Raw genomic sequence first — 8,364 nt, forward strand, 5'->3', positions numbered from 1 at the left:
ACCACTTCGTAAGAATCATATATTCCCACCTATACTTATTGACTATTATATAGACTAAACATCCTAAGTCTAAATATTCTAGATTTATCACATATACACACACACACACACTTCATTTACCTTTTACGTTCTCTAAATACCGTTAAAACCATATACTCAATTATCAATGACACATTGTCAGCTACGTAATTGCAGTTCACCCTAATAATACTTCGACAAGTATGCCAATTGATTGAAGTTAAAATTATATCATTAGGTGTAGATTCAGACGTTCTATTGGTTTAGAATGTCTGTCGCAAGACTTATATCTTCGAAGTTCGATTCATGGTGAGATTGTGAGTGCAGGCTGATGAAGAGACCAATACCAGGACGAAACAGATTTCCAGTCACCTGTGGTTCTTGAAAGTCGATTAACCGAGATCACTCTTTAATAAACATAACGTACATGATAATTTATTATTTACAGATAACTTCAAAGCATTGGAAAGAAACCTGTTGAGAATAACTTCTTTTTCCGGAACTAATTCTATAGGTTGTTCATTTTTTCTCTTATAACATATGTGACTGCATTATCACATTAAAACCCCCATCAATTATTGTCATATACACAATGAAATGATCTATATTTGACGATACATATGTTCCTTTTCATTCTCATAAATAAATTCAAATCTACATAATTGTACAATGTATACATATTTGACAAACAGTTCAATGTCATCGAATCTCTCTCTGTCTCTCTACATTTTCATCGGTACCTATCAAAGAGAGAAAAAACTTAGTCAACACTTTCTTAACATGATTTGAAAGTACAAGCGACAAACAAACAAACAGAGGAAGAGAGGGAGAGAGAGACAGGGACAAAAAAAAAGGGAAAGTACATAACCACTAATTTACCAGTAGCTAATCGGTTACATACTGATTTAAAGAAAATGACCATAGAAAAGTGTTTTTGTTGTTGTTGTTGTTAATACTTATGTGATTGTTTCATCTTGAATGTAACATTTTATGGTTAAATTAATGAGATACCATTTTCATTTTTCCCCCAGAATAGTTAATCTTTTCTAAATAAAAAAAATGTATGTTTAAGAAACGCCCACTTCAATAGTTGTATTAAGGAACAGACATAAATAAAAATAAAAAAAACGACATTTAATTGTATCTCCTATTTGTTTGTCTTGGGAACATTAATTGTACGTATTTCAATTATTGATTATGTCATTATGAAGTTGAGTTTATAGTTATGGTCAAAAGATATAGTACCCTCCCCCCTTTCTAATTAGTTGTCTAGTGAAGTTAAATTCAACTACAACAGGATTCATTGAATGCAGTAAACGTACTTTATTTTCCTGTAAGAAGAGAGTGCAATAGCTTAAATTGAAAAAGAAAGTGGAAAGGTTAAAAAAAACTTTTGGGTACCAAATTTTTCTTGATTTTTTTCTCTCTTTGTTCTCTTTTGATATACTTTTGAATATGGGAAAGCTTGAATGAATGAATGAATGGATGCTTAAATTGATTGTTGATTCAATGAATGAGTTAGTCTGTGATGTATATATCAATGTCTTCAGGATTCATATCTAATTTAAGTTGATAATAAACTAATACAACGGAATGATATCGTGTCAACTATTTATAATTTGCTTAGTCAGTGAGAGCGTATGATTGGAAGGAACTTAAAACAACCGATATGAATTTTCCACTGGTTCTCGGTCAATCAGAAAACAGATTTTTTGAAAAGAAAACAACATATTTTAAGGATTCTATTCAAATCTTCTATAAGCTATTCTACTGATGGATTTAAAAAATGAAGATTTATAGATTTGTGTACATGGATATGGATTATCCGTCTCCTCGAGCCTTTACAAGGATCCAAACTAAATTTTAAGAGTCCCGACATTTCTTTTAGTTAGGATTAGGTATTTGGGGGGAAGGATTAGAGGTTTAAGGCTACAGTTTTCATAGTGAACTTACACCAACTATAATATAACGGTGCATTGTGCCCGGATTGGATGAGTAGATTTCATGCAGAAACGGAGGAGAAAATATCTCATTAGTTCTTCCATAAGATGAAGTGTGCTCAAGTTACAGGTTTTTTCAGGATTTAGGGTCTGCGATTGATATAGTGTCGATTTGTATTGTTCTGATGACTTGAGATGTCTCATCAGTGATATAGAGGTACAAACTACATTATTCTCATTATTTACTGAATACTTAGCACGCCATAACCACTGAACTAAAAATAAGCGTTTCATTATTTCAGCTTTTTAATCCGATCAGTTGTGTTTGCCTGTTTTTCTCAACATGATGTTGTTTGTCTGCAATGACTTTTCATCAAAATGTGTATAAATACATCTCTCAGTCGATCACTTTTCTACAGCGTAACTATAGTTAGGTTAGTCTTATTCTGTCATACAGACTGCCTTCAAAAGCATAACTCATAGTTTTTCAATGAAATGACTAGAATTGAATACATAATTCATTGCATTACAATTGATTGATCTAAAGATATTGTGCACATTGTGAAACGTGAATTTCTTGGTTTCGATCCTTAGTAAGATTGTTGATTTACATATCTGAATATTCTCAAGTTAAAATTAAACAGATTTCCGGTACACGCTGAATATTCTTTTAGTTCTACTTTAATCCTGAACTGTAACATTTGAAATCAATAGTGCCCAACTTTGGTTATCAATGTATTACTAACATATTACTAAATTACATGTTCAACAGTCCAAACTTATGATAAAGTTTTATCAACTTATGAGAGTAAAGTGTAAGCATTTTACTACTGAAGTAACAACATAATATATAGAGGGTTCTGGAAATTGTCTAATTTGAAGTTTTTTACCATGTACTTTTAGTTAGACAAAAACTGAAAATCATTAAATATTGGGTGACCACTTTATTGTAGTAAAATACCGCTCAATAGTACGTGTTTATGACATGACCAGCAAGCTAAACCATAATCTCCATGTTTTTCAGTGAATGCTTAACATTCAGACCACTAAAATGCCATTCAGTAATTGATGTTATTGTCTTCCATTCTTCTTATTATTATTCACTTTATATCAGAAATCTTTGAACTCAACTAGTCATGGCTTCTGATTAAAACTATGAAATGACTCTCGAATTTAGTTACTAGTAAGCACACGATGATTGCTACTATATAAGGTTATTCAATATATGAATTTATACTGTCTGACAGCGTTAAACTGTTTTAAAAAGTAATAGCAACATAGAAGAAACTGAAACAGTTGTAAGACAATATATAAATACATTGAAATGGAATGATAAGTGACCTGAATAATCGTATCTTAATAGTTGGACAGATCGAAATATTTTTTCATATAGTTGAGATCATGATTCAATTGAAGCTAGACTACCATGGAAAACCTGGAAGCACTGGACGGCCGTTTCGTCCAACTGCGGGACTCCTCAGCAGTGCGCATCCACAATCCCGCCTCGCGAGATCGAAATATGTTGAATACATAATTCTCGCTCATCTGATTAATTACATCTACATTAATCTGGAATATGCCTTTTATATATATTCTTGATAGTAGCTAATTAATCGGTCAATTTGGAAAATGATAAGTTAGAATCTCGAGTCAACTCATCTAAATGGAAGTTTCTTTACATTATTTATAAATGTTTCTGGAATTTCACTGTAGTTGACGATACTTTTTATGTACTAAACTGATTATTTTCCGTTATCAGAAAATAATAATCCTTAAAGTACTATTCTATTTATTGTATAACAGGATCGAAAGGCGAAAATCAAGTCAGTTGGAAAATTGATCAGGGTATGTTATTATAACCATGCGTTTACTTAGTAAATTTATAATTCACTATAATGTATGCAGGACTCGAACCCAGGACCTTCGGTCTGACTTATGGAGTCCAATCCATATCAGGGATGAGACAGGTATCCACCTCAGACAATGAATGAATGGTTGTGCAAGATCATAGATCGATCGAATTTAGACAATAACACAGTTAGATACCAGCTCAGTGGTGTAGAGGTTAAGCCTTCACAAGTGAGATTGAAGGTCCTGAATTCGAGTTGTGCGAATGGAATTGTGGGTGCTCACTTCTGATAAGTTTCATAATAGAGCGAAATTATCAATTGCTCATTGTTAAATATTACTAAATGGAGTTATAAAAATGTGATTGTTAATCTAAATGTATGAAATCACATAAATAGTATTGTTTGCATTTATCATTTTTTTTTATTTTGGGAGTTAAATAAATCATTATCATCAGACCTTGGCTTCTATCATGCATCGTTGGATTTGGAGTCACAGTAGCAAGAACAAGGAAGTTTAGAAACCACTAGACATAATAGTGACAGACGTAATAGTCTATCTAATAGAATTAATCAGGTCTCACTGTACGTAAATGCCTATGCATTTTTATTTACGTAAACGATATATATATATCCTGGATGCGCATTGTTGAAGAGTCCCACAATAGAACGAAACGGCCGTCCAGTGCTTCTAGGTTTTCCGTGGTGGTCTACCGTTGATCGGTTCATGGTTCGGATAAAAACTAAACAATCTCCCTCGACTTATACTGATAATTACGTGTATATTTCTATTCGGTTAAACAACAAAAGCTTCTCTGTCAGCTTCATTTCTCTTAATCAAGTAGCTGGTTTGGGTTCATCGATTAAAAGCGTACTTAACAGTAGCAGACTCGAGCGATGGCAGAATGGTTCGACGTAGGTCTACGAAGTACGACATTTCATCAGTTAATATCAGTTCCTCCAAATTGAAGACGATACTATAAGTTGAATTCACAATTCGATCTATACTGGATCACTATGGAAAACCTGGAAGTACGGGATGGCAGATTCGTCCTAGCATCAGACTCTTTAACAGTGCACATCCGCGATTCCTTACGCGAAACTCGAACTCAGGACCTTCAGTCTCGTGCGTGAACGCTTAACCTCTAAACCACTGATCTGGCATCCAAAGGTGTTAATATCTAACTTCAATTGATCATTGATCTTACGCAACGATTCATACATTATCTGAGGTGGATAACTGTCTCCACCCAACACGGGTCGGACCCCAGTGGTCACGGCTTCTCACTAAAACTCCAGGAAGCCCATCACGATGCTAGTCACTAGTGAACACATTAGTATTATTATTACCAGTATGAGGATTTGTGGGGATACTATAAGATTGGATTTCTTCATCGACTGGCAATTAAGTTCTTTTGGACAGACATTTTAATCCAATTATGGGACTCATTAGTAATGAACACTTTGGTGAATTGGAGTGATAGCTAAGCCTTTATTTCTGATCATAGATCCATGATCAATGAAATTTTTTAGGCTAATGTTAACGGTTCGCTTTTCATTCATCGACAAATATGATTTATTCACAGTATTTTTCCATCATTATCACATAATAGTGATTAACTGGTTTTTAAATTAAGCCCTGTTTATCTCTTGAATGTGTTAATACAACATGAACAATTAATTCAACTTTTCTGATTGTTGAAATGATTTTTGGCAAGATGTTATGATTTGTCAAGCCCGGTTCGTTTACTGTACACATTCATAAAATTTGACCATACTAACTAGGCAGATGGTGAAGACAACTATAGCCTAGAAAGCTGTGCTGCGAGATATTTAAATAAAGAGTTTGCTACGCATATGTACTTGTATATATTAGGAACGACTCAGAGAAACAAATACTCAAAGTGACCTCGTCTACGTAAATAGTCCATTTGCTCACAATAAATCGCCCACACTTCAATCTAATTTTTTCTTTCATAGTAATGTAACTTGCTTGGCTTGGCAAAGTCTATCACTGTATGACAATTAACTATTGTCTCTCGTTCGTAAGGTACAGATCTCTAAGCTCAACTATGATCCCCAGTTTTTGTGAGAGGGAGTAACACTATCTAGTCATTTCAATCAAAGTAGATGAAGAAACTTAAAATTGAAGTATCTCTCTTGTCTAGGAAAATGTCAACCAATCAGGTAGATAGAAAATGAATAAAATGAGCTTACAGTTATTTAATTGTCTTGAAAAGATTTTTAACTGCCTTTCATAAATTTATTGTGAATATGCAGACGCGTTTCCCATATACAACGATGAGATTCTCAGACATGTTTATTCATTTTAAATTTATCACAGTTTATTTAATTTGTATGTAATTGCTGAAAAAATGAGACTGAACTAAAGTACTTAGTGGAGCACATTATTTCTCTCAATATATATCCAAATTGTTTCTATCACCAATAATCCAGGCAGTTAAACCTGTGTAACATTGATGTATCACACTATTTCATTTTAATTAACTGTAAATTAGTGTTAAGAGTGAACAAAACAGGTATAACGGTGATTATAATGTTTCCGCCAAACTGGTGTGGCTCGAATAAAGCAGATCAATAAACTGATCTTCATAATATTTTATTTAAGCTGACAAAACAATTAAATTTTGCATCAGTTCATCCGATAATCATTTGTCATCGGTTAATTAATAAATTGCTATGTGAACACAGTTTTCGGTTACAGTAAAATAGAATTCCCACAACTGTCATCTATGACAGATTAATCGAGTTATGTCTCTGGTAGTCTACAACAATGAGGTAACTAGTAAACAGAACATTGAGAAAGTCTAGAAGCTTGAAAATGAAGATATATTGAATCATAATGTGAAGTTACACCTATAAATCAATATGATATTACCTGAGTCTTACTGTCTACTGAGTCAATATAATAGTGCACTATTCTTAGTCTATAGAAATGAAAGCCAGAAACTTTGTATTTATAGTTATTATTAGCCAGTACCATAAAAGAATTCAGTCTCCACCTTAATAAAATATCTCATAACAGTAGTGAATGAAGCATATTTCTAATCCAGAAAGAATATGATTTATTTGAAAGTTGATAATACCCCTTTCTAATAGGTGCTAAAATATACATAACTTAAATCTAAGGGTTTTTAACAATCAGCTTCAACCATACAATGTTTACTATTGTTTACAATGACTGTATCTTATGGATTATTGATTGTTTATTTAGTGGTTTAATTGGATTCATTTAATATAGATAACAAATGAAGCATATCATTATTTTATTAGGCGATACTACTGATTTGAATAAATTCCAATCACATAGTAGTAATGAACTATTAAGTCCAAACAAATGGATACTTCTAAAAATGAAAACTTGATATTCTGACAAATTACATATAAATGATTTTAGTCATAATTTTCCTTCATCCGTAAGTACTTCTTTTACACAAACTTCATTTTTATAAGCAAAGATGGATAGTGGCTAGCACTGTAATCTAGGATGCGCGCTTCATCCTATACCAAGTGAATTTAAACTTCACCCCACTGCACAAGGGGTACCTAGCCTGTCGTATGCCCTGATGGTGTTCTCGTGACTTTCGGATTGCCTGATCTGCCAAGGGCGATGGGACAGTGCATGACAGTTTTGTTGTGTGCTAGTTTCAAAGAGAATTGTTTGCTATATGCATGCAAGTCCGCCCCGTTATTGTTTCTATTGTTCCTCACTGCACAAGCAGATGGCTATCAGGACTCAGTAACTAAATAGATAACGTGATGGCGTTTGAAGCGAGCGGTACTAGGTTCGAGTTCCGGGGTAAAAATCAACTCCGGAATGCAAGTATATCCGGATGACGAGCCCCACACAAGACGAAACGCGTGCTCTGGATTCCACTGCTAACCACTATTCATCTTTGCTTATAATGCTTATGAATTAAAGCTATATCGAGGATGCACATTTGTCAATAGGGGACTGATCAATTTCAGTCGTAAACATCAATGGGAAGCTTCAAACAAACGATACCAAGTGAATTTCAACTTCATTTTTGTTGACACTTTTTTCTAAAAAAAAAATCCAAATAGTACCTTATTTAATTATTTATTCCCTTTTTGTAAAACAAAAATAAACTTTTGTAAAATACAAAAAAAAATAATCGATTTTTAAGGACAAATTAGGAAAAAAAATATATTTATGACAAAAATTAAGGTGTAATTATCCAATTCTTAGTAGTTCACTAATAATATTTGGTAGGTTAAAATGTCAGTCACTATGGAATTGATGAGAACAAGTGGACAAAAGCGGTATTAAGGATATAAATGCATTTTGCCAAAAAAGGAAAATAGATATCAATAGTTTTGTTTGTGTGTATTTTGTTAAGGGGAAAAAAAAACTCTTACTGCAATCCAAACAGTCAGTTGGTTATATATAAGTATACTCACCTGTGCACTTATCTACCCAGTATTCTTATTAGCAACTTTTCGCTTTTCCGTTTGCATATTATCTGTGATAATACTATCGATATTTAGACCACCATGGAAAACCTGGAAGCACTGAG

This window comes from Schistosoma mansoni, chromosome 7, assembly GCF_000237925.1.
Source record: "Schistosoma mansoni strain Puerto Rico chromosome 7, complete genome".
Classification (NCBI taxonomy): domain Eukaryota; kingdom Metazoa; phylum Platyhelminthes; class Trematoda; order Strigeidida; family Schistosomatidae; genus Schistosoma; species Schistosoma mansoni.